At 35.0% G+C, this 24,608-nt stretch overlaps 1 pseudogene; it reads right to left on the bottom strand.

The window, feature by feature from the left end:
- Positions 1 to 8,955: 8,955 nt before the first annotated feature.
- On the bottom strand, positions 8,956 to 14,389 carry LOC113938455 (annotated as a pseudogene).
- Between the last annotated feature and the right edge of the window lie 10,219 nt (positions 14,390 to 24,608).

Below are 24,608 nucleotides of genomic sequence, written 5' to 3'. Positions count from 1 at the left end.
ACAACTTGCCACATAAACATCTATGTCACATTAGTTCTACTAGTTTCCTATTGGTGCTGTAACAAATAACCACAAACTTATTAGCTTTAAAACATACACATTTGTTCTCCTACAGTTCTGGAGGTCAGAAGTCTGAAATGGCTTTCACTGGGCTAAAATCAAGGTGTTGGTTTGGCTGCATTTCTTCTGAAGGTTCTGGAGAAGAAACTTTTCTGCTTGCTTTTTCCAGTTGTTTGAGGCCATCTGCATTCCTTGGCTCATGACCCCATCTTCCATCTTCAAAGCCAGCAGCTAGTATTATCAGATGGTTATTTCTGTCTTTCTCTTTGTCTAACCTCTGCTTCAGTTGTTACATTTCCTCCTCTGACTTGCCAACCTCCCTCTTTCACTTATGTGGACCCTTATGATTATACTGAGCCCACCCAGATAATTCAGAATAATCTCTTGATCACAAGATGCTTAGTTTAATCATAGCTGCAAAGTCACTTTTGACATGTAAAATAGCATATTCACATGTTCCAGTAATTAGGACATGGATGTTTTTGAGAGGCCATGATTCTGCCTACCATACCGGACACTTCTGAAATTTTTTCCCAAGACTCTCAGGGATGTAGATCATATATCTACATTGCTAGTCATTTGCTTCTTATCATAAATGGAATGTAAATATGCTGACCCAATGTTATCATCTATTTTTTAAATCTCAGAAAAATGTTTAATAAACTGAATTTTAGAATCATTGTGTGACTATATGATGGCTTTGACCTTTGGACAACTTACTTATGTTTTAGTAATGGTATCTTTTGGTTTTCATATGTTAATCTGCAATTCATTTAAAATACAATGATTTTTATCATGTTTTAAAATGTGCCAAAAAGTTTCTAATTATGATTAGTAACCTACTAATGGGCAGTATGGAAAATATAAACTCATTTTAGACTTTACAAAGGTAATTCTTTAATTAATTTACCCTTTTCCTCTGTTTTCCAAAGAATAATAAGGTAAATGCCTTTCTTTCTGTGGTTTAAATGGACCTACTTTTTGCTTTTTAGAGCTAGGAAGGAAGAAATATGACATAATACTTGTCAAAGATATATGGCTAACATGTAAATTAAGCATAGAAATGGCACTTTTTATTTTATTTATTACAGATATGTACTATTGAAATTAGGCCAATTAAAAACCCTGCAATCACCTTTAAGTGTTCCAGTGAAAGAAAGAGTCATCAATGCAGCAAACTTCATTGCTGTCTTGTTTTAAGAAATTGCCACAGGCATCCCAAACTTCAGCAACCACCACTCTGATTGGTTAGCAGTCATCAGCATTGAGCCAATACCCTCCACTAGCAAAAAAGATTACAACCTCCTGAAAACTCAGATGATGGTTAGCAGTTTTTAGCAATAGAGTATTTTTTAATTAAAGTATTTGATTAAAGTGTAAGACTGTTGAATCACAGACCTGTACCTCTGAAACAAATAATACATCATATGTTAAAAAAAAAAGAAGATAGTAGGAAGGGAAAAATGAAGGGGGGGAAATTGGAGGGGGAGATGAACTATGAGAGACTATGGACCCTGATAAACAGACTGAGGGTTCTGGAGGGGAGAGGGTGGGGGGATGGGTTAGCCTGGTGATGGGTATTAAAGAGGGCACGTATTGAATGGAGCACTGGGTGTTATACGCAAACAATGAATCATGGAACACTACATCAAAAACTAATGGTATAATGTATGGTGATTAACATAACATAAAATAAAAAAATGCAAAAAAAAGTTAAATAAATAAAGTATTATTCTCTAGATATAATGCTATTGTACATTAATAGACGATGGTATAATATAAACATAACTTTTATATGCACTGGGAAACCAAAAAAATTATTAGACTCATTTTATTGCAATATTCACTTTATTGTAGTGGTCTAAAACTGAACCTGAGGTATGCCTATATTGATCTCTACTTTTTTCATAGTTCTTCAAAACAGAAACTTCGGGGCATTCTCTTTTAAAACATTCTTTTTTTGCTCATTTATGGAGAAAATGTTTATTTATCCTAGCCCTGATAACTTACTAGCTGAAAGCGTAACACTATTTGGTGGTGGGAAAGTAGTTCTAAAGGCTATGTGTTCATCAACCCAGATATAAAACACCTAAGATTGATCTGGCCAGAAACAACAGCAGCAGAAGTACCTTGTGAGTATTTAATCATTTTTTGAAAACTAAATTCACCATTGCAAATCTTCTAAAGGTCAAAGAAATAAGATATGAAGGAAAACAAAACAAAACAAAAAACCTTAAGTCATATATAGATCTTCACGGCTTTCCTGTTTAGTTACACAGGGATTGTTAGTATCAAAATATGACCTAAAGGGGTGGGGGCATTCAAAATATACCATAACTTCTTATTTTCAATTGAGTGTTGTTGGGAGAATAATATAAATCTTAATAGTAATGATATTACATGATTTTACAATGGACAAATTGGAAGGGTCTAAATTTAAACTAAAGAATTCTTCATTTTATTGTCAAATATTAAGTGGAAAACAACACTATGCTAAACCAGTTAATAAAGAGCTACCCAAGCTGTAGGACTGGAACACCTCTTACAGAATATAAAGTAGCGGCTCAACTTTACACTGTGAACTTATAAAGTATGGACATTGGGAATAATTTCCACATGATCAAGTAAAAAGGAGAAATATGTAGGAGGTAGAGAAAAAGTGAAGAAGTAGAACTCCGAAGGGAGAAGATGATCTTGAGCAACTTAGAAGCCTCTTACTTTAAATATTTTCTTAAAAGCTTATATTTAGTCACCGATACTGCTTTGTTTTTTTTAAGATTTTATTTATTTATTCATGAGAGACAGAGGGAGAGAGAGAGAGAAGCAGGCTCCCAAGGAGCAGGGAGCCCGATGTGTGACTCGATCCCAGGACCCTGGGACCATGACCCAAGCTGAAGGCAGACGTTTAACCATCTGAGCCACCCCGGCGCCCACCGATAGTGCTTTTTGAAAAGGGTACTGGGCGCCGGGGTGGCTCAGTCGGTTAAGCGACTGCCTTCGGCTCAGGTCATGATCCTGGAGTCCTAGGATCGAGTCCCGCATCGGGCTCCCTGCTCAGCAGGGAGTCTGCTTCTCCCTCAGACCCTCTTCCCTCTCGTGCTCTCTCTCTATCTCATTCTCTCTCTCAAATAAATAAATAAAAAGTCTTAAAAAAAAGAAAAGAAAAGGGTATTGGCAGGTGAGGACTAACGTTTTTTAAGCCCTACAGTTACATAAACATTACAACTTTGAAGGATTCCAGGCATAAAAATTTGTTTTAATATTAAATATGTACCAAATTTATAACATATGTAGTTTAAAACAAAAATATAACCAATAGTAGCATTTTAATGCTCAGTTTAAGAAATTAAGCATTATCAAAACACTAGAAACTCTGATTCCTCCTTTTGCAACTTGATCCTCCTTTCTCTGCTGGTAAATTATTATATTCTCAATTGTATTTTATAATTCTTTTGCTCATCTTTACAATTTTACATTCAGCTTTAAATGCTTATGAATGTCACATAAAATTGTGTATTGCTCTGAAGATTGCTTTTAAATTATTGATAATGAGTTTCTAAGGTTCATCCATGTGCATTTCCATACGTTGTTCAATGTCAGAGTAGAATAGTCTATGAATATACAGCTATTTATAGCCCAAGCTTCTGTCCATGGACATTTGGGTTATTTCTTTTTTTTTTTCCTATTACAAAATAATGTTGTTCTGAAAATTCTTGGATGCGTCTTCTGGTGCATAGAGAGAAGAGTTTTCTCTGATGTACATCAATGGGAGTAAAATTTCTTGGTCACTAGGAGTAAAATTTCTGAGTTAACTCATTTCAGTTGACTAAATATGCCAAATTGTTCTTCATATTGGCTACACTCTGCCCAACATTCTTTTTTTATTTTTAAGATTTTATTTATTTATTTGAGAGAGAGAGAGCATGAGCCGTGGCAGGGCGGGGGGCAGTGGTAGGCAGAGGGAGAGGGAGAAGCAGACTCCCCACTGAGCAGGGAGCCCAAAGCAGGGCTCGATCCCAGGATCCTTGGATCATGACCTGAGCCGAAGGCAGATACTTAACTATTTAAGCCACCCAGGTGCACCTCCTCCCAAAATTCTATAATGGGTTTTGACCTACATAATTTTGAATTTGGTATTATCACACAATTTAATTTTCACCCATGCAGTAGATATTAAATATTGTCTATTTGAAAACTTTAATGTGTATTTTCCTGATTACCAGTAAGGTTTAATAACTTTCTGTATTTTATTAGTTACTTGTTTTTCTTTTATGTGTTTGATCTGTTCATAATTTTCTGTATATATGCTGTTGTGATGCTTGTCTTTGTCCTCTTGATTTACAGAAGTTCTTTTTATACTTTTGATACTAAATATTGGTCAGTCATTTATGTTGCAATATGTTTTCACTTTCTTTATATGTATACTGATGATTTGAAATTCTTGATTTTGAGTAGTCAAGTTTATTAATCCTTACTTTTATTATGTTTCTTATGTCATTTTGTGTCTTGTAAAGTTTCTTTTTTATTCTCAAGTGTCTCAAATATGTGCTGTGATAGTTTTATTATGTGTCAACTTGGTCAGGCTTCAGAACTCAGGTACTTAATCAAGCACTAATCTAGGTGGTGCTATGAAGGTATGTTGTAGATATGGCTAAGATCTATAATCAGTCGAATTTAAGTGAAGAAGGTTGCCCTTGAATAATCAAGGTGGGCTTCATCCAATCAGTTGAAGTGGGTTTCATCCAATCAATTGAAATTTGAAAACTGGGGTTTCCTGAAGAAAAAGCTCTGACTGAAGACTACTGCTTTAAATCCTGCATGAGTTTCCAGCCTGATGAACTGCTCTGGATTTCAGACTTGCCAGTTCCCACAATCACCCAAGTCAATTCCTTAAAATTAATCTCTTTTTCTCTTTCTCTTTCATCTATTGCTTCTGTTTCGTTTTTTTTTTTCCCCTTTGGAAAATCTGAGGGATACATGCACTTATATTATTTTCAGAAATGTTTGTTCTTTAATGACTCACATTTAGATCTTTTAGAAAACTGAAATTGATTTTGGTTGCATAATCAAGTAGGGATAATATTTCCAGTATTATTTATTGTGTAGCCTCTCTTACCAACTAAAATATAATATCAGTTCTGTCATAGACCAAGTTTCTATGCCCATGTAAATGTATAACTGATTCTCCATTCTATGCCATCATTGTTTTCATTTTTACTGAGGAATTACCAAACTATTCTAATTATTATAGCTTTAGAAAAAAACCTTGGTATCTAGTGAGGCCATAAAATTTGTAAACTGCCATAAAATTATACTTCTGAGATTTTGATCACATTAAATGATATGAATCAAGTTAGAGAACTTGATAATTAAACATACTATACATTTTTACCAATAAAAATTGATTACATAACCATTTATTTAGGAATTTTGTAAGTTTTTATATATGGGATTTAAAATTTTCTCTTTAACATTCTTACATGTTTTGTGATCTTTTTAATCTGCTTGCTATTGGAACCACTTTTTAAATCACATATTCTGTCAATATAAATTCAGTTAACTTTGTATTTAGATTTTTATATCTAGAAAACTTATTAAACTTTGTTATTCTTTTGGGTTTATCAATATGTAATTATATCTGTGACTAAAATAATTTTATTATTTATTCTCTAATCATTTTTCATTTTATTTTCTTACAATGTTAAGTCCAAGGGTAAGAGTGAATATTCAGGCTTTTTTCTACTTAAAAGAGAATAATCTAAACTACCACTATTAAAAATTATATCTGCTTTAGGTTTTATTGAGCTATCCATTCTTAGATTAGGGAAATTTTCTTGTATTTACAGATTGATATAAATTTTCATGGATTCCTTTTAAAAGGTTTTTAGTGCCTTCCGCATCTGTTGATATTTTCATTTGATTTTTCTCTTTTATTTAAAAAAATAAACTGTCTTATTACCTTTCCAAGATAAGACTAGCTTGGTCATTTTATATTATGGCTTGTTGATCACTGAATTTAGTTTTCTATTAATGTATATGGGATTTCTGCATCTAAATGTATGAGTGAGATTGACCTGTAGTTTTCTAATTTTATAACTTTTATCCTTTTTTATTTTAATTATTTTTTCAGTTTTATTGAGATTTATTTGACATATAGCATTGTAAGTTTAAGATGTAAAATATGTTGATTTTGTGCGCTTATATATTGCTAAATAATTACCACTATAGTGTTAGCTAACACCTCCATCCTATCACATAATTACCAATTTTGTGTGTGTGTGTGTGTGTATGTGTAGGTGTGTGTGGTAAGAAAATTAAGATCTACTCTCTCAGCACTTTCAAGTATATGATAAAGTATTATTAACTATAATCACCATGCTATACATTAGATCTCCAGAACTTTTCATCTTGTAACTGAAAATTTATATTCTGACCAGTACCTCCCTATTTCCTACCCCCTACTCTTGGGTAACCAACATTCTACTCTCTGTTTCTGTGAGTCTTGAATTTTAGATTAATATATAAGTAATATCATATAGTCTTTTTCTTTCTTTGTCTGACTTAATTCATTTAACGTAATAGTCTCAAAATCCATCCATGCTTTTGCAAATGGAAGGATTTCCTTTGTTTTTATAACTAAATAATATTCATATATATGTGATAGTATATATTCATATTATATGATATATATGATACATATTGAGACATGTATTAGTAACATATGTATTAAATATATCACATATCTATAAATCTATAACACATACTCATGTATGATATATATATATTTAGAAAGAGAGATATATCTCTCTCTATATATATATCACATTCTCTTTATCCATTCATATATTGACAGGTATTTAGGTTGTTTATGTGTCTTGGCTTATGGTGAATAATACTACAAAGAACATGAGAGTGTAAAATATTTCTTCAATATCCTATTTTCATTTCCTTTGGGTATATATCCAAAAGTGGTATTGCTGGATCATATAGTAGTTCTATAATTAATTTTTTAAGGAGCTTCCATACTGTTCTCCATACTGCCAGTACTGACTTACATCCACACCAACAGTGCACAAGAGTTCCTTTTTCTCCACCTCCTTGCCAATACTCGCCATCTTTTGTCCTTTCAATGAGCCATTCTAACAGGTGTGACGTGGTATCTCATTGTGGTTTTGATTTGCATGTCCCTGAAGATTATTAATGTCAAGCACCTTTTCATGCACCTATTGGTCATCTGCCTGTCTTCCCTTTCTTTTTTCTTTTCAGTGCAAAAAGGTGCTTTTACTATAGCACAGGTCCAGGACCTGTGATTGGGATTGTGAGGAGTAACTGATCATATACATGTTGTATTCTGAAAATTTTGAATTCATTGACTAGTTCTAACAGAATTTAGTGTGTCCATGAGACTCTATTGAGAGTAAACATCTAGAAGCTTATTCCTGGTTTCTCCTGGCATCTGCCCATGTTCCTTTTTCTTTTCTTGACTTCAGTCTGTATGCTTTCACTGTAATAAACTGTAGCCATCACTATGATAACTTTTCTGAGTCCTGTGAGTCATTCCAGCTAATCATTGAGCATGAAGGTTGTCTTGGGGCCCCCTGATATAGTTGGCTTCAGAAGTGGAATTCACTAGAATAACACTGACTCACTGAAACATGATGAAAACATTGTTTGGGAAAAGGAAGGGTGATGGGGGTGAGGATGACAAATCCCTGATACCTGGATGGTTACCAAATAGTGGTATGAGGTGGAAGTTGTGATATGATCAGTTACTATAGGTAAGTTATCAATGGAATTTGGAAATGGTAGACCTATTACCTGAGGAGTTGGCTCACTTGATATATACAAAAACATAATATAGTGAGAAACAAGCCAATATTCTATACTTGGTTAAATTTTTTTTTCTGTAATAGAAAAAATGAAAGTAAAGGATGGGGTTGGAATAGGTCTTCGCATCAAATTTTAGCCTGTCTGAGCTATGACCATTCGCTTTAGGGCTATTTACAATGGAGAAATGTGTTCTGGAAAACACAGATAGCACTTCTATGATTTATGGTCATCAAGAAGGTAGTCCAGGTAGCAGGTGCATGTTTATGTGTTTGCAAAATCAAGAAACTACTGAAACTGGGGATATATTGTGAAAAAGTTTTCTCATTTTGTGGATTAATATAGTCAGCCCCCTGAGGAAACTTTATTAAAGTAAGTTATGAGAGTAACTAACTTCAAAGTAACCTTTTTGGTTTTTAATGCTGTGGAATGGAGGCGGATGTTTGTGTTAATGCACAACTGATATTTTGCTATTGAACCATCAAAACTGGCTGCTGTACATTATTCAAACACACAACAGGTTTTTCCTAAAGTAACAGCTAGCCTGGTGGACTGAGTAAAAGACATTGTAAAGTTGGTTTATACTAAAAAATGGAATTGTCCTTTCCTTCCTTTAATTGATAAGTGGAACTCCCCAAATAAAGTGGCTAATATGCTGCATATTTAGGGCATGCTGGATTGTTGTTGTTGTTTTTTTAAATCAGGAAATAGTCTTTTATTACAAAAATTTGCATGTAAACAAATAACCACTGCACTGAACAGTTTCCCTCCAGAGCGTGCACACCCCAAGTGTGGAGAAAGCTAGAGTCCTGTCCCCACACACAGGCCTGCCCCATGGGCTGGACTTGGGCTGCTGTTTGGGACACACACTGGCCTGTACACGCATCACTGTGGGCCCAGCCCTTGATGGCCACTGGGAGCTGCCCGGGCAGCACTGTCTATCTGTCCATGACCATGAGGTGGGGTATGCCCAGAGTCCGAGCCAGCCCTGAGGCACCCAGGGCAGGTGGCTGGGCCAGCCCCCAATCTGTCCATTTGTATGCACAATGCAGTATGTGCCTTTGGAGTCTAGAGCACAGAGAGATCGTGGCAGGACTTGGACTTGGCACGAAAGGCCATCTTGCGGCTGTTGCGTGCTACGATGTGGCCCAAGAAACGCTTTGCCTTCTTGCCAAGACTCTCTCACCGCCGGGTACTCACTTGTCGACGTGCATTGGCCTCTTTGCTGTCCCTGCGCAGGCGTATCTGGTGCACAACACCCTTGAACAAGGCCTGGACATTGTGGTGCAATGCCGCGGATGTCTCAGTAAACTTGCAGTTGAAGACCACGGCACAGGCCCGGCCCTCATCCAAGGAGACCTCTCGAGAGCGCACCAGGTCGCTCTTGTTGCCCACTAGGATAATGGGCATGTCGTCCATCTGCCGTGCCTGCCACAGATGGACCCGCAGCTCTGAGGCTTTCTTGAAGCTTCCCTTATCCGTCACTGAGTACACGATGACATACACATCCCCCATAGCCATGCAGTGACCAGGTAGCCAGCGGCTGCTATCCTGCTCCCAAATGTCATAGACCATGAGTGATGCCTCTTCTCCATCCACCATGATGGACCGATCATATCTGTGCCCTGCGGCCTCTGCTTCAGGCCCATCCTCGACACCACCGAAGATGTGCGCCAGAGAGCTCTTGCCCACGCCAGGTGCCCCCAGCAGCAGCACTTTTGGTTTTATGATTATTGGGATGTTCATCCATTTAATATTCTCTTTTGCTAAGTCATGGTAAATGCTTTGATTAAGTGGGCCCTTGCATGGGTATTCCTTATCACCTGCTGTAAAAATCAAGCAAAGATCCAAAAAGCCATATCAGATTTGTTGTTTCAGCTTTCCCTATGAGACTTAAAGATTCTAAAAAATATTAGAATGATTCACAAGGCAATGGGGAATGAAAAAGAGAATGGTCAAGAGATTCATCCCAACAGGTTGAAAGTCTTTAAATCATTATTAAGGAGTGGAAAGAATAAATGATGAGTTCAAAACAAAAGTCTTCAGAGATTTGATAGACAGTTGGGATCCAGTCCTGGTCCCCCAAAATTGAAGAGCTGTAAATAAATCTGTTCTATTTATCCTAATTTGGAGGAATTAAAAAACAACAACAACAACAACAACAACAACAAAAAAAAAAAAAAAACAGAAGGCAAAGATCACAATGAGAAACCTGAGTTCGAATTACCAGAAAGTGATAGTCTGGTAAACTAAAGAGGATGAAGATTGACTAGTTTCTTTACTTGACCCTTGGCTGGGGCCATAAGGCCATATGCACATGTGTGGACAAAGTGAACAGTGATTTGAAAAGAAACATTCCTGGAGCTCCTTGACATGGAACCCCTGTACACTGTGATTCTAAAACTTATTGGTGAAATCCTAACAGGGGCCACAATTATAATGGGAGGATATGGACATGTAATAGTTGATGGTTAAGGTAAAAGTTTGGATAAAAATTAAAATATTTGAGCAGACTTTATATGATGGGGTTATCTCTTTTATGTGAATTGCATTATTGAGATGAATATTTATATCTGACTAGAAAATATTTATCCTATCTAATATTGTAAAATAGAAGCTATATAAGTTTGTCCTTCAACTAGTATTAATTGGACATGCTAAATGAAAATTTACAGAATATCACACAGTTGTTAATTGGAAAACAGTATTAGATATCTGGTAGAGAAAAATAAATTATCACTGTAATTAGTGACAAGTTAGAATTTGGAGTACTGATACTGTCAAATTCTCTGTACAGTTAACCTGTGTGACCCATGAGGAAGGAAGATGACTCATAAAGACAAAGAGTAGATTATCAAGGCTTGAATAAAGTAGTACTTCCTCTAGCAACAGCAGTCCCTTGTATGCTTTCAAAAGTGTGAAAAATACAAGGTAAAGAAGACTGGAACTCGATGACTGATCCTACAAATGCTTTATGCTCTATTCTCATCTTATAAAAGAGCCAACCAGGTTGCTGCCATATAGGAAGCATCCCAATTTACCTTTATTACATTGCCACAAGGCTAATGAATTCACCAGTTTACTGTCACAATTTGGGTAGAAGAGATTGGGACTCAAGGCTGGTACCAAGTGTAGTAATACACTATCTTGAGATTATAATATCATAAACTGAAGAACATGCTAGGACAGGCTTAAATGTAATGGTGACACCCATGATTAAATGTGGTTGATAAATCCAGGAAAGATCTTAAGACTCACTTAAATGGTGAAATTACTTAGGGAATAACCTAGGCAGGAGACATCCATGATATTCCATGGACAGCCAAAAGTAAACTGCTGTATTTCCTACCTGACACTAAGCAAGAAAAACAGTACTTTGTCAGGTTGTTGGGGTTTTGCAGGATACAAATTCCACAACTAGGAATATTGTTAGCTCCTATCTATAAAACCGCCTGAGAAAAGGCAGTATTTGATGGGAGTCTGAATAACACTAAGGCATGTCGGAATTTAAAAAAAGGAGTGCCTTAGTCAATACTTTTGGACTTTTATGGCCCACACTCAGATACAATTCTGAAAATATCTATAACTTGCTTTTATATAGACTGGAGGTTATGGCAAAATCCCATGAGTGCCTCTCAGCAGCAATAGCTGGGAGTTGTACCAGAAAATTTCTAGATGTGGCAGTATGGTATAAGCCATTTAAGTGACAATTATTGACTTGCTTTGGGCATTACTGGAAACTACCCCTATTACTAAGGATCATAAAATTGACCCTAAAACCCAAAATACCCATAATGTCCTCGATAATGTCAGAGAAACACTTTAAGAAGGAAATCAGTGTCCAAAAGAGTTCTGTAATATAATTGAAATTGTTTACATAGGAAGATGCTACTTGAGAAATGCAAGGAGGTATTTACCATATTCATGAGCAGATAACCTCTTTTCCTCTAGGGCTGATTTGAGACCATCTTAGTTGGCACCTGATATTGCCATATGAGTGGTGCCCTGTGAACAGATCTCAATTGATCAAAAGAAAACTGCTTGGTTTATGGATAATCATTGCAAGCACCCTGTTTGAAAGGCCACTGCACTCTGACTGACTCCTGTAGAAACTCTGATTGATGAAGGTAAGAACAAATCAACTCTGTGGGGTAAATTGCATGCCGTTTTCCTTGTAGTGATGGAATAACTGAATGACAATAAGAACTCAGGTATTTATTTTATTTATTTATTTTTGAGTAAAGCGATAGAAGTTTATCAAGTGAAGATACAGAAAAAGCTCTCAGGAATGAGAAGGATCCCAAGGCTGCCAACAAGGGCTTTTAGAGTTGGTCTTTTATAGAAAGTTAACCAGGGAACTTAAATCCTTTTAACATCTTTATTGATAACACCTTCAATGGCTTACTTCCTTTTTAGGGGCTGGTTATGTTTAGATGTGTATAAACTCATGAACAGTGGTCAATGGCCTGGCCATATGTTCAAGAAGATGACAAATGGAAAACTGTGTTGTTAAAGGAATGTCTGTATGAGGCATGGACCTAGGGAAATCACCATGGGAATATATTTGGTGCCTTAGGTAGGATGTATTAATGTGCATCAGAAGAACAATTTTGCAGGATCAAAAGCTGATGGGCACCAACAAATTGACATCCTGGTGCAGTTGCTGGAGGAGGTCAGCCAGGTTCATGAAACCAGAGGAAATGGAGCAGCTGCAGCAATGCAGAGATGGATGAGGATGGACATATTCCTGCCGCACTCTCAGAGGCAAAAAATGCCAGCAAGACCTGTTCCGTCTGCCACCAAGAAAGACAATCTGCAGATGGCTGTGGGGCAGACTCCCCAGGGGCAGGGCCCTGACACAGCTGGTAAATAGATTATATCAGGCAACTATCAGTAGCCCTGGGATGGTGTAAATGGGTTCTGACAGGAATAGATACATTCTGGACTAGGTTTTGCATACCCGATGGTTAATGCAAATGCTCACAACACTATAAAAAAATTGCAACAGAAGATACAGTACCAATTTGGACCACCCAGTTATATTGCTTCAGATGAAGAAATACATTTTTACAATTCATAGCATTCAATGAGGTACAAAGAGTTATAACATCAAATGGACATATCACATGCATATCATCTTCAAAGAAATATTTTGATAGAAAACTGGGATAGCCACTTGAAACATCTGTTGTCTAAAGTGGGAGGATATAAAGGCATGAAGTCCTGACTTGCATGACTTTGCAAGTGTGTGCTCACACTCAGTATGAGGGGGGCCAATAGAGGGAATTCACCCCAAAGAGAGGATTCCCCTACTTTTGGGGGAATCTGGGGAAGAGAGTATGAGGGAAGACTATCTAATTCTTCTCCACATCACCTTAACTTTCTCTCTTTTTTTTTTCCTACTTATTCAATGGTCTTGAGACTATGGTTGCAACTGTGGGTGCTAAAAGCAGGGATGACCCCTAAGCAAGAAACTGTAACTATACATTTAAACTTTTATGACAGAAAAGGGCCTGAGGGGGTGGACTGTGCCTTTGGCCCATGTGGAAAAATTGGAGTTGTCAGTAAACACAGCTGTATTGTCTAGTGGTTGGGATAGTCTGCTAGTTCTATACCTAGGCAACCCTGAACTGTCTGGATGAGAATAGGCAGAAGAGAAGGTAATTGCTAGACTGGTATTACTGTGTGGGCGAGCACACTGGCTGAACCTAACATTCTTTCCAAAAATGGAAAAGTTTGGGTTAAAATCAATGTCAAAAAGAGAGAAGGAGAAATGGTAGCTGAGAGTGAAGGTTATGCAGAGAGGGAAAATCCATATGACATTCGTGCCTTGAAAGAGGCTCGGAGGAAGAGAATGAAGTTGTCTCTTAGCACAATTATACCAGCCACCTGAAAGGATGAAGCCACAGGTGCAAGGTCACTTTTTTGAAGCCTGGCAAGGTTGAGTGGAAGCCTAGAAACCTGCATAATTCTGGGAGACATTTTGGTCATACACTATGATTGTGTCCTGGACCAATTTTTGATGACTGAATACAACTCTAGTCATCTGCCAGTATCATTTGACTCTTACTATTCAGATTACATCTACTTCAAAAAATATGATTTGGAAAGAAATTTTCAGGAATTACTTTCTTCTGGGCCATTGGACCAGACAATGTACAACTCCTGGCAGATTGATTACTGTTAACTATAAATCTTGATCAAATTCTTAGAACGGTGCCGGTCATAACAGACAAAATATAGCTGCTGCATTCTAACATGCTAATGTACACTGTGCTCAAATACATACTATCCTTGTTCTTATGGGTGGCAACCTACAGAAAAGTTTTCTCACTTTTCTGTCCTGGAGCAGGTTTATTTCGAGCTCATTTTTACACTGTGCATGTAGCTCTTCAGCTAGAATTTTGTAGGGGTTTGCCACTACGTTGTCAACATTGAGCAGGATAGTTTTCTCTTGTCCCTCGTTCTCCTTCAAAACATGTGCATCACCCAGATTTGGCATGTGCCAAATCAGCATCAGAGCTGATTTTACCTATTAGATTTCAGCTATCCCCAATTTTTAGTTCCTGATTAGTGCTTGTTTTCTCACTACCTTTTCTTTTTTTTCTCACTACCTTTTTATTTCTTTCTTTTTTTCTCTAACTTTGGAATTTGGGTTTTTTAAATTATTATTATTATATGAGTTGTTGCATATTTATTCAAAAAGAATCATGTAATACATTATTTTCCATTTGCAAAAGCATGGAGATAGAATTCTGATTGTAGAGAAAATTAAACACTGAATGATCATATGTAAAATGTACTACCATTTGAATATATATTATTCCAATCATACACATACATACACATATGCACATACATAACACTAGTTACTACATAAAAAAATATTTTGCCATGTTAGTAAGCCTTTTTTCAGAAACTTAATTCTTTATACCTCCTTAACTTTCTTTCTTACTGTAAAAGTAATGAATGTTAATCTAGGAAGCAGAAATACAGATGGCTAGAGAAGGAGAATTAAGAATTACCACCCCTTGTTCATAGTAGCTGTCATTTGATTTTATGACAAATATGAGTTTATACTAGACATGCTCTCTTGCACCTTACTTTTTTTTACCTCACAAAATATTGCAGATGCCTTTTTTAGCTATTGAATGTATTTCCAAAATATTTTAAATGATTCATAGTATTCCATTTTATGTAAGCAAGATACTTTTGAAACCAATCCCATATATTTGGTCTTATCTGTTATGAAACTATGATTTGAATAATGTGCACATTTCCTTTACATGCATTGCATAAAATGGAACTGTTTAAAAATTTGTTTCTGATATTTTTATTTTACTTTATGCTATCATAATTCTCCTTGTATATAAGTATTTACCCACATCTCAGTTTATTTCTCTTGTATAGAATTCTAGAAGTAGAGTCATTGAGATTCAAAATAGGTGATTATTGCCTAATTGCTTTTCACAAAATTTGTGCAAGTATCCCTTCTCACCAGCATTTTTTGACTAGGTACATTTCAAGTTATATTTTCCCTTCATTAATCAATTAAGAAAATATTTGCTATTTTTTATTTAAAAATCATTTTAAAGAGGTATTTTACTGTTTATATTTCAATTTATTTAATTACTAGGCTAAATGTTTTTCATATATATACTGATAGGGCATTTATTGTTCTTCTGCTACTAATAGTTAATGAAATTATTTTTCTACTTGGTTTTAGTGCTTTTGTTCTCATTTTGAGAATATTCATTAAGCCAAACTTTCATATTTGTGCAATTTTTTTAGTTCTTTATTTGCTGTTTAGTTGATTTTTAAATGATATTGTGGCATGCAAAAACTTCAGTCTTTACAGTATCAATTTTTTAATAGATTTTTTGTTGCTCTTGTTATTTCTTCTATTGAATTTTGGCTGAGAAAGTCCTTCTCACCTTATATTGTTGGTATTTTTCATTAAAAAATATATACCAGCTGAAATATATTTTAATATATGTTATAAAATGTGAATCTGACTTTATATTTAAGTAGGTGGCCTAATAACTAGCCCAAGTATGTGCATGTCTTTAAACTCAGTTGGAATTACGGGATATGCCTTTTATTTTACAATTTTGGAAAATTAAGGGCACAAAGCTAAAACACATGTATAAAAGGGAAAAGTACTTTATTCTACATTTACCATGTCATCGTTCATGTATAATACGACTGTTCATCTTATTTTATATGCCTGCATCATCAAATAAAACACTACATAGATTTTATTTCTTTCTAAGAATTGGTAAAGTTTCCTTTTTCTCTACTCTTATTTCTTCTTGACCAGTTTTGCCAATTATAATATAGATTGCTTGTGGATGGATCTGTCTGAAAGGATATTTATATCTGAGCACAGCTAATTCTAGGCACAGATCTAATGTCAAAATAAAGTAATCAGTATATATCCTCTCCCTTGCCTCTCTCCACCAGTGTCAGATTCTGTTTCAGGGAGCAACAATACAGCCCCTTCTTCTTCTGCAGTGACAATCCAGGTGAGATAACAGAGTGTTCAATTAGCTGAGCTAATGGAGCAGCTCCTCCGGTTAAGCACTGAGAATGGTTTTGAAGCCTTCATGCTTCCTGTTCAATTTCATTCTCTCTGATAACATTTTTAACTGCCTGACAAATCCTCTTTATTTAAAGGCATTCTTCCCATACCTTATTTGTCAGGCGATATTCCAGCTAAATTCCCCAAAATGTCAACTTTTTGGGGCACCAGGTAGAAGACTTTGCGTAAGTCTCATATACGTTCCATTTCTCCAGCCTGTCATCTAACCTCTTCCATGTTTGAATCCATTCAGAGTGAGGGGAGGGCAGGCTGCCAACGCCGAGAGAAATCCTTGCCACAGTCCTTCCCATAGTTTGCTCCAGACCTGCTGTCTTCCTGGAGAGGAAGCTTTCAAATGTCTGAGAAAAGGAAGTAAAATTGTCACTTTCCCTGAAATATACAGTGTTGACAGCCAATGTGGTAATTAACAGAAAATAAGGAATGCAGACCCAGCAGGGGGACTGGTTGTTAGAGGCCATTCTTTTAACTCTGTCAGTGCTGGAGGGAGCTGGGATGAGCGGATGTGTCCTGGCCTGTGGAGGAACGTTGGATTTGCATTCAGGAGATGTGAGTCTGAGGATAGGCTCTAACACTTATAAAGGCTGACACTCTCTTCTTCTTTCAGCCTTTGTTTCCTGGTTTTTATTTCATATGGTTATTATGAGAATGAAATGAGTGATGTGTGAAAGTGTTTTATAAATCAAAAGTGTTGTATGAAGTAAAAGGACATGTTATTGTTGTTATTCCTGATGGGCAAACAGCGCAGGGAGGAGAGGATTTTATTTATAGACCTTTGCTAGGAGACTTGTGGAGTTAAGTGAGGAGGAAGGAACAAACAAGACCAGAATTACAGATGGTCAGTCATTCTACAGGTTATATTAGGGCCTGTCCTTTAGAACCTGGTCACAACATTTAGAATTTTATTTGCTTTGCTTGAAATAGGTACCGTGACAGCATGTTATTTTCTTACTGAGTAGGTAAGTCCTAAAATCCAAGTCTTTAGGAATAGGCTCATATATTTATCCATCTATTCATCCATTTATTCATCCAGATGATTAATATGCATCCTGCACTGATTTCGTGTAATGTACGAGGTTAAGCTACATGATTGAAAAGATAAAAAAATACGTGATGTCTGCTTTTGAAGGAGTTCGAAGCCCTAAAGCAGTTATAGATTTAGTTCTTTTTTTTAATAAACAAAATCTCAAAAGAAGGCCAAATAAGTAAAATCAAAGATGGTATAAAAAAAAAAAACACTCTTAACTATAAATTTAAAGGCAATTTTGTGTCATTTGGAGAGGTCCTTGATTTATCTGTTGTTTCATTTTATTTTCAGGCTATTTAATTTTACTATAGGGTGGCAAGTATGTAACTCCTCTTTGAAAGCTTTCAGATCTATTTAAACTTTTCTTACAAAGTCAAAAACCAAATACACTATCTGAAATAATTGTGCTTAAACATCTTCTAGTAAATGAGGCCGAGTTACTGGACTCAAAAACAAGATTATTGAAATGAGCCTAAAGCAAGAACCTTCCAAATACATTGGCCCTAGGCAGGCTCATGATTTCATGTCTATTCAAAATATTTCCTTTGAGAATGGGTTTAACATTTATTTCATGGGGTTAAAGGAAACTTGGGTAAGGCATGTTTTGTTGTTTGTTATAGTCCACTCAGGGAAGGGAATCGAACATTTTATATTTCATTACTTATGTGAAAATTCATGCATAGAGATCGGAGTTAAGTGACACTTATATGTACATATAGGTAAGTGTGTGTATACATTTTTACAAATTTGATTTGCCAAATTGCTGTTTTGTAACCCTTTTTGTTTGCTTAAAATATAAGCATCTTTTAAAACATATTTTTCTTCAACATAATACCTGTATTCCAATGCATGACTTTACTAAGGTTGATTTACCAAGTCCCTGGTTATTTCTAAATGTACATTATAAACTATATTGTTACATCTTATAGTTAAATTTTAATGTACATAAAAATTATTTTATTTGGACATACATTATTATAAATGGAATAACTATGTCAAAAATATCCATATATGAGGCATATAATGACAATGCAAATTTCCAAATTCTCTTCTAGAAATGTGCACATTTATACTTCTTACATATGTTCACCTGCAAACTTTGCTCAAACTCCTATTTACAAAAAAAGATTCCCCAGAGCATTTCTTTTCTCTTTTTAAACAACATAATATTCATAACAGAAAAAAATTAATTTAAGCCACTTTTTTACAAGTAAGTATAGCTTTAATAAATATTCTAATGAATTCTAATGACAGTCATAAAATGTCTAAAAAGACAGTCTAGTGGAGAATAAATATTATTGCTTTCATAATGTGAATTGATAAGAAGTAACAAATATGAACAAAAAGCAAAATAAAAATAATTATTAGAATTAGTATGAATTAAAACTAAGCAAGGTGACTTTCAGAATGGAGAAAGCTATGCATTATGGCAGAAAGAGCACAAGTCTTCTTACATTGCTGGTTCCGCTTCCAACAAGCCACATGCACAATGTCCTGCAAAACTGGTAGCTTGTTTAATAATCAATTTCCTATCAATAAAATTCTGACAATGATAGGGGTTTTTGTTGTTTTACCAGATTTAAGTGTTTTTTTGTAGGACTACTGAAAATGATAAAGCATGTTGAAATATGATGTGTGAATAAGTATGAATATGCTTGCAGTGCAAAGTGAACCAGGAGCAGCAATAACAGCAGAATATCAGAGCAGAACATCAAGCCCCACCCCACCCTCCTGAAGGAGAATCTACATTTTAGCAAGATCCAGTGATTTTTAGTCACCTTAAACTTGGGAAGCACTGGCTTAGAAGAAACAAAGAAAAAAAATTCATCTTTTTTAAACAAGAGATATTTACCTAAACTTTCTGTCCGTCTTTTCTCCAGAAGTTGATGGTAGAATGAACATACTAACTAGAGTATGAAGAATAGAATAAAATTGGGTGAGTTAAGAAAGGTCAGACAAACTATGTTCTAGAGTTGGCCTTTCCACTCAAAAGAAATGTGCCTATTTTGAGTTATTACTTTTTGAGCAAAAAAAGGCTGATTAACATCAGGTAGTAGCAATTCAATCCATATATGTTGAGATCAAACTCACCTATCCTGGTGGTGGGGTGGGGAGGGGGAAGAGTAGATGAGTAAGGGACAGCAGTGAGTCCTCCATTGGTTAGGTTCCCATAACCTTTTGCACTCAACCTCATGGTGGCACTTACCATGCTGATTTTGTGAGATTCTGCATTTTTGTTGATATCTCCATCAGACTGTACATTTCCTAAGGGCAAGACTGTGCTTTATTTATTGTTGAACCCTTAGAAATTACCTTGATATCTTGCACATAATAGGATGAATGCAATATTTAGTAGTAATACTGAGCAGAGCAAATTTACATGGAAAAAAATCACAATATTTGCTGAATTACATGTCCAATCAAACTAAGAGCATATAACAACTGATTATTTGGAATCTCTATGCTTTTTTTAAATTGAAGTGTAACTGACATATAATATTCTATTAGTTTCATGTGTATAGCAGAGCAATTGGTCATTTGTATACATTGCAAACTCATTACCAAAATTGATCTAGTTATCATCTGCCACCATACAAAGTTAATACAATATTGTTGATTGTATTTCCCAGGCTGTTCATTATATCCCCATGACTTACATATTTTATAACTGGAAGTTTATACATTTTGATCCCCTTCACACATTTCATGTTTCCCCAGTCAACCCCTCTGGCAACCACCATTCTGTTTCCTGTATCTATGAATCTGGGTTTTATTTTGTTGTTTGTTTTGCTTTTTAGACTTCACTTATAAGTGAAATAATGTAGTATTTGTCTTTCTCTGTCTAACTTATTTCACATGGCATAATACTCTCAAGATTCATTCATGTTGTCACAAATGGCAAGAAAGCATTTCATTGTATATATACCACATCTTCTTTATCCATTCAACTATCAGTGGACACTTAGATTGTTTCCATATTTTGGCTATAACAAACATGGGGAGGCATACATCTTTTCAAATTAGTATTTTCATTTCCCTCGGGTAGATACCCAAAAGATGAATTGTTGAATCATATGTAGTTGTTTTTTAGATTTTTTGAGGAATCTACATACTGTTTTCCACAGTGTTTGCACCCATTTACGTTCCCACCAACAGTGCAGGAAGGTTCCTTTTTCTCCACATGCTTGCCAATACTTGTTACTTCTTGTCTTTTTGATACTAGTCATCTCACTCATGTGAGGTGATATCACATTGTGGTTTTGATTTGCATTTCCCTGATGAGTGATGTCAAGCATCTTTTCATGTTTCTGTTGGCCATCTGTATGTCTTCTTTGGAAAAATATCTACCCAGACCCTATCCCCTTTTTAAATCAAATTGGGGTTTTTTTGTTGTTATTAAGTTGTATGAGTTCTTTATGTTTTTGGATATTGACTCTTATCAAACATCAAATATATGATTTACAAATATCTTTTCATTCAGTGTGTTGCCTTTTCATTTTGTTGATGGTTTCCTTTGCTGTGCGGAAGGTTTTTAGTTTAATGTAGTCCCATATGTTTCTTTTTGCTTCTGTTGTCCTTGCCTTTGGAGTCAGATCCAAAAAACATGGCTGATGTCAAGGAGCTTACTGCCTATCTTTTCTTCTAGAAATTTTATGATTTCAGGTATTAAATTCAAGTATTTAATCCATCTTGACTTAGTTTTTGTGTATGGTGTAAGATAGTGGTCGATTTTTATTCTTTTGAATATAGCTGTCCAATTTTTCCAACATCATTTATTTCAGAGACTGTCTTTTCCCCATCGTATATTCTTGCATCCCTTGTCATAAATTAATTGACCATATATGCATGGGTTTACTTTTGGGCTCTTTTTTCTGTTCCATTTATCACTGTTTTTGTTTTATGCCAATACCATATTGTTTTGATTACTACAGCTTTAGTTTGAAATCAAGGTTTACCATACCTCTGACTTTGTTCTTTCTCAAGATTGCTTTGGCTACTTGGGGTCTTTTGTGATTCGGTACAAATTTTAGAATTATTTGTTCTAGTTCTGTGAAAAATGTCATTGACATTTTGGTAGGGATTGCACTGAATCTATAGATTCCTTTGGATAGTAAGGACATTTTAAGAGTATTAATTTTTCTAATTCATGAACATGTTATATCTTTCCATTTATTTTGTCTTCTTCAATTCCTTTCATCGATGTCTTCTATTTTATCAGTGTACAGGTCTTTCACAGGTTAAATTTATTCCTAGGTGTTTTATTCTTTTTGATCCAATTGTAACTGGGATTGTTTTCTTTTTTTTCTCTTTCTGATAATTCATTATTAGTATATAGAAATGCAATAAAGTTTGTATATTAATTTTGTATCCTGAAAGTTTACTGATTTCCCTCCCTTTTGAGGGTAGATTCTTGGTGAAATGGTATATTTATGTCCCCATATTCCACTGCAGGAATCTAAGTCATCCCTGAAGGCTTTTACTGCCAGATTCCTTTTCTCACTACCTACCATGGGCACATGGTGTTTGTTCTACTAATCAGACTCTTCTGAGATTAAATTTTGATTGACTGATCAAGAATGGAAGAAATGGCTATACTTTATTTCAGCAAAGGAACCCTGACTAGTCTGTGTCTGCTATGAGTCCATCCTTAATAATTTTTTTATTCTAGTTAGCTGGAGTTTCCTGGGTTCTTGCCATTGCCAAGAAATTTCCACTGTTCGTCCTATTGATTATGACAGCTCTCATTAGCCACTGCCTACTTTTTTAATTTTTTATTTTTTGCTTATAACTAAAAGTCCCTAATCATTATAGTGGTTAAGACCATAAGCTTCAGAAGATAACCTAGGTTCATATCTTGATATTCTACTTACTAGTAGTTGAGTGAAGTTTACTTTATCTCCCTTTGCATATTTGCTCAGTTATATAAACGGGTATATTAATGTCTAGTACATAGGGTTGTTCTAAGAATTATATTAGGCAACATAGATAAAATGTATAATATAATTTCTTGGAACCCAATAAGTGCTCAAAATTGATAATTGTAACAAGTTAATTGAACCTTAGTTTCCTCAACTATAAAATAGGGAATAATAATACATTTTACATATGTTTTCTGGGGGAGTAGAAAAAATATGTGTGCATTGTATGTAAAGCATTATAACATGTGTGGTATTCATTTATTAACCTTGGTGGATGATTCTGTAATGTTCCTTGGTTTGGCATGATGTCATCATGATCATCATCAGTATCATCATTATCATTAACATCTCACATTCCTATGTGAAGTATTTGCTTTAAATGTTATAGACAATATATTTGTAGTAATGAATAGATATTGTTATCCACATTTTATAGGTAAAGAATCTCAAGATCAGAGGATTTAAGTGATTTGCCTAAAGTTTCTCAGCTAATAGTTAGGTAGTAAGGACCTAAAACCACTCACGTCTGAATCCAAAGCTCATGCTCTTTGTTACAGTGTTCTGTAACAGTGTTACAGTTGTTGGTTCAATGGGCCTGTCTTTCAAGCAAGAAAAAAAAAAGAAAAAAAAAGAAATCGTCTAATTTTGTGAAGTGTATTAACCAACTAATAAAGGAATAACCTTTTTGTCAAGGTCTCTGGTCCATCTTTTGGTTCTGAATTCTTTAAACCAATTGAATTTCTCACGTATTATTTGAAATACAGAGCATATTGTGTCACACACACAAAAACGTAAGAAGTTTCTAAGTAGAAGATTGAGTAGTTACCAAAGTTTAGTTTTCTGTAAGCTTTATGTAAAAAAAAAAAAAAAGTTCTTACAGCATTGTTTTTACAAAAAAAAAATAAAATTGGTTGGTTAAATTTTGTCAAAATCTATGCTTCTAAGTGCTAGAGCTATGAAAATTTGCTGTCTTTATCAGACAAGGTATCATGTAAAGGATAAAGTGTAAAAGTTAACATCTACTCTAGAACACAACATCTCCCGAAGGAAAGCTTTTCCTACATCTATTTCTCTTATAATGTGACATTTTGTCAGGGTGTTTTTATTTCTTACTGACTGAAAAATAAGAATGATTTCTGGGGACTTGAAACTTTTTGGTTCAGATTCTGAAACTTAAAGGAATTTCCTTCATGTTGATATTTATTTAGTCGTTGAACAACTACAAACTTTCAAAACACGCAGTGTATGCAAATGTATGCAAATGAAAGTTTAAGCAGGTGATTTGAACCATCTTACCCAACCTGTTTAGTGGAATTTCTATGATACATTTTCTCTAGGTATATCAATCCTTTTTATTTATTTTTTTTTGGTACCCAAAGGTGATATTTTATTTTTATTTATTTTTTTAATTGTTATTGTTATGTTAATCACCATACATTAGTTTTTGATGTAGTGTTTGTTCCATGAGTCATTGTTTGTGCATAACACCCAGTGCTCCATGTAGAACGTGCCCTCTTTAATACCCATCACCAGGCTAACACATCCCCCCATCAATCCTTTTTAAAATCAAGACTTTGTTTTGGTTAATATGTACAACTGTTAAACTGAAGAAGACATACATTCATGTATTCACTAAACAAATATATCTTGATTGTCTTCTTTGTGCCTTGTGATAGGCTATGGGCTGTGGGTAGAAAGATGAAAGAGAATCAGATTTCAAGAAACTCACGGTCTGTAGGAGAAATCACAATAGAGGCAATTATAATAAACTAGGTGAACTGCTATTATAGAGACACGTAATTACTTGGCCTGGGAATCCTGAGGAACATTTAACCTGCATCTCACATTTGACTATAATATGAGAAAGCTAACCTTCAGTCAGAGTTGAGTATTGATGGAAGTGTGAAGGAAGGTTACGTTCCTAGGCTTTAGTGTTATGGTGATCACAAAATTCATCATTTAATTACATTCTGTTTTCCATACACTGTTGTAAGGTTGATATATAGCCTAGTAGTTAAAAGTATAGTTTCTGCAATCAGATATTTTCTTGTCTAAAACCTGTTTTACCACTGGCTTGGGCATATTTTTTACCATTTTAAAACTTCATAGTCCTTAATTTTAAAAGTTAAATGGTAGTTGTTTCATCTCATATTAGCACCATTTGGGTATTAAAAGA

This window comes from Zalophus californianus, chromosome 8, assembly GCF_009762305.2.
Source record: "Zalophus californianus isolate mZalCal1 chromosome 8, mZalCal1.pri.v2, whole genome shotgun sequence".
NCBI lineage: Eukaryota > Metazoa > Chordata > Mammalia > Carnivora > Otariidae > Zalophus > Zalophus californianus.
This window is presented reverse-complemented; position numbering and strand designations above follow the sequence as displayed.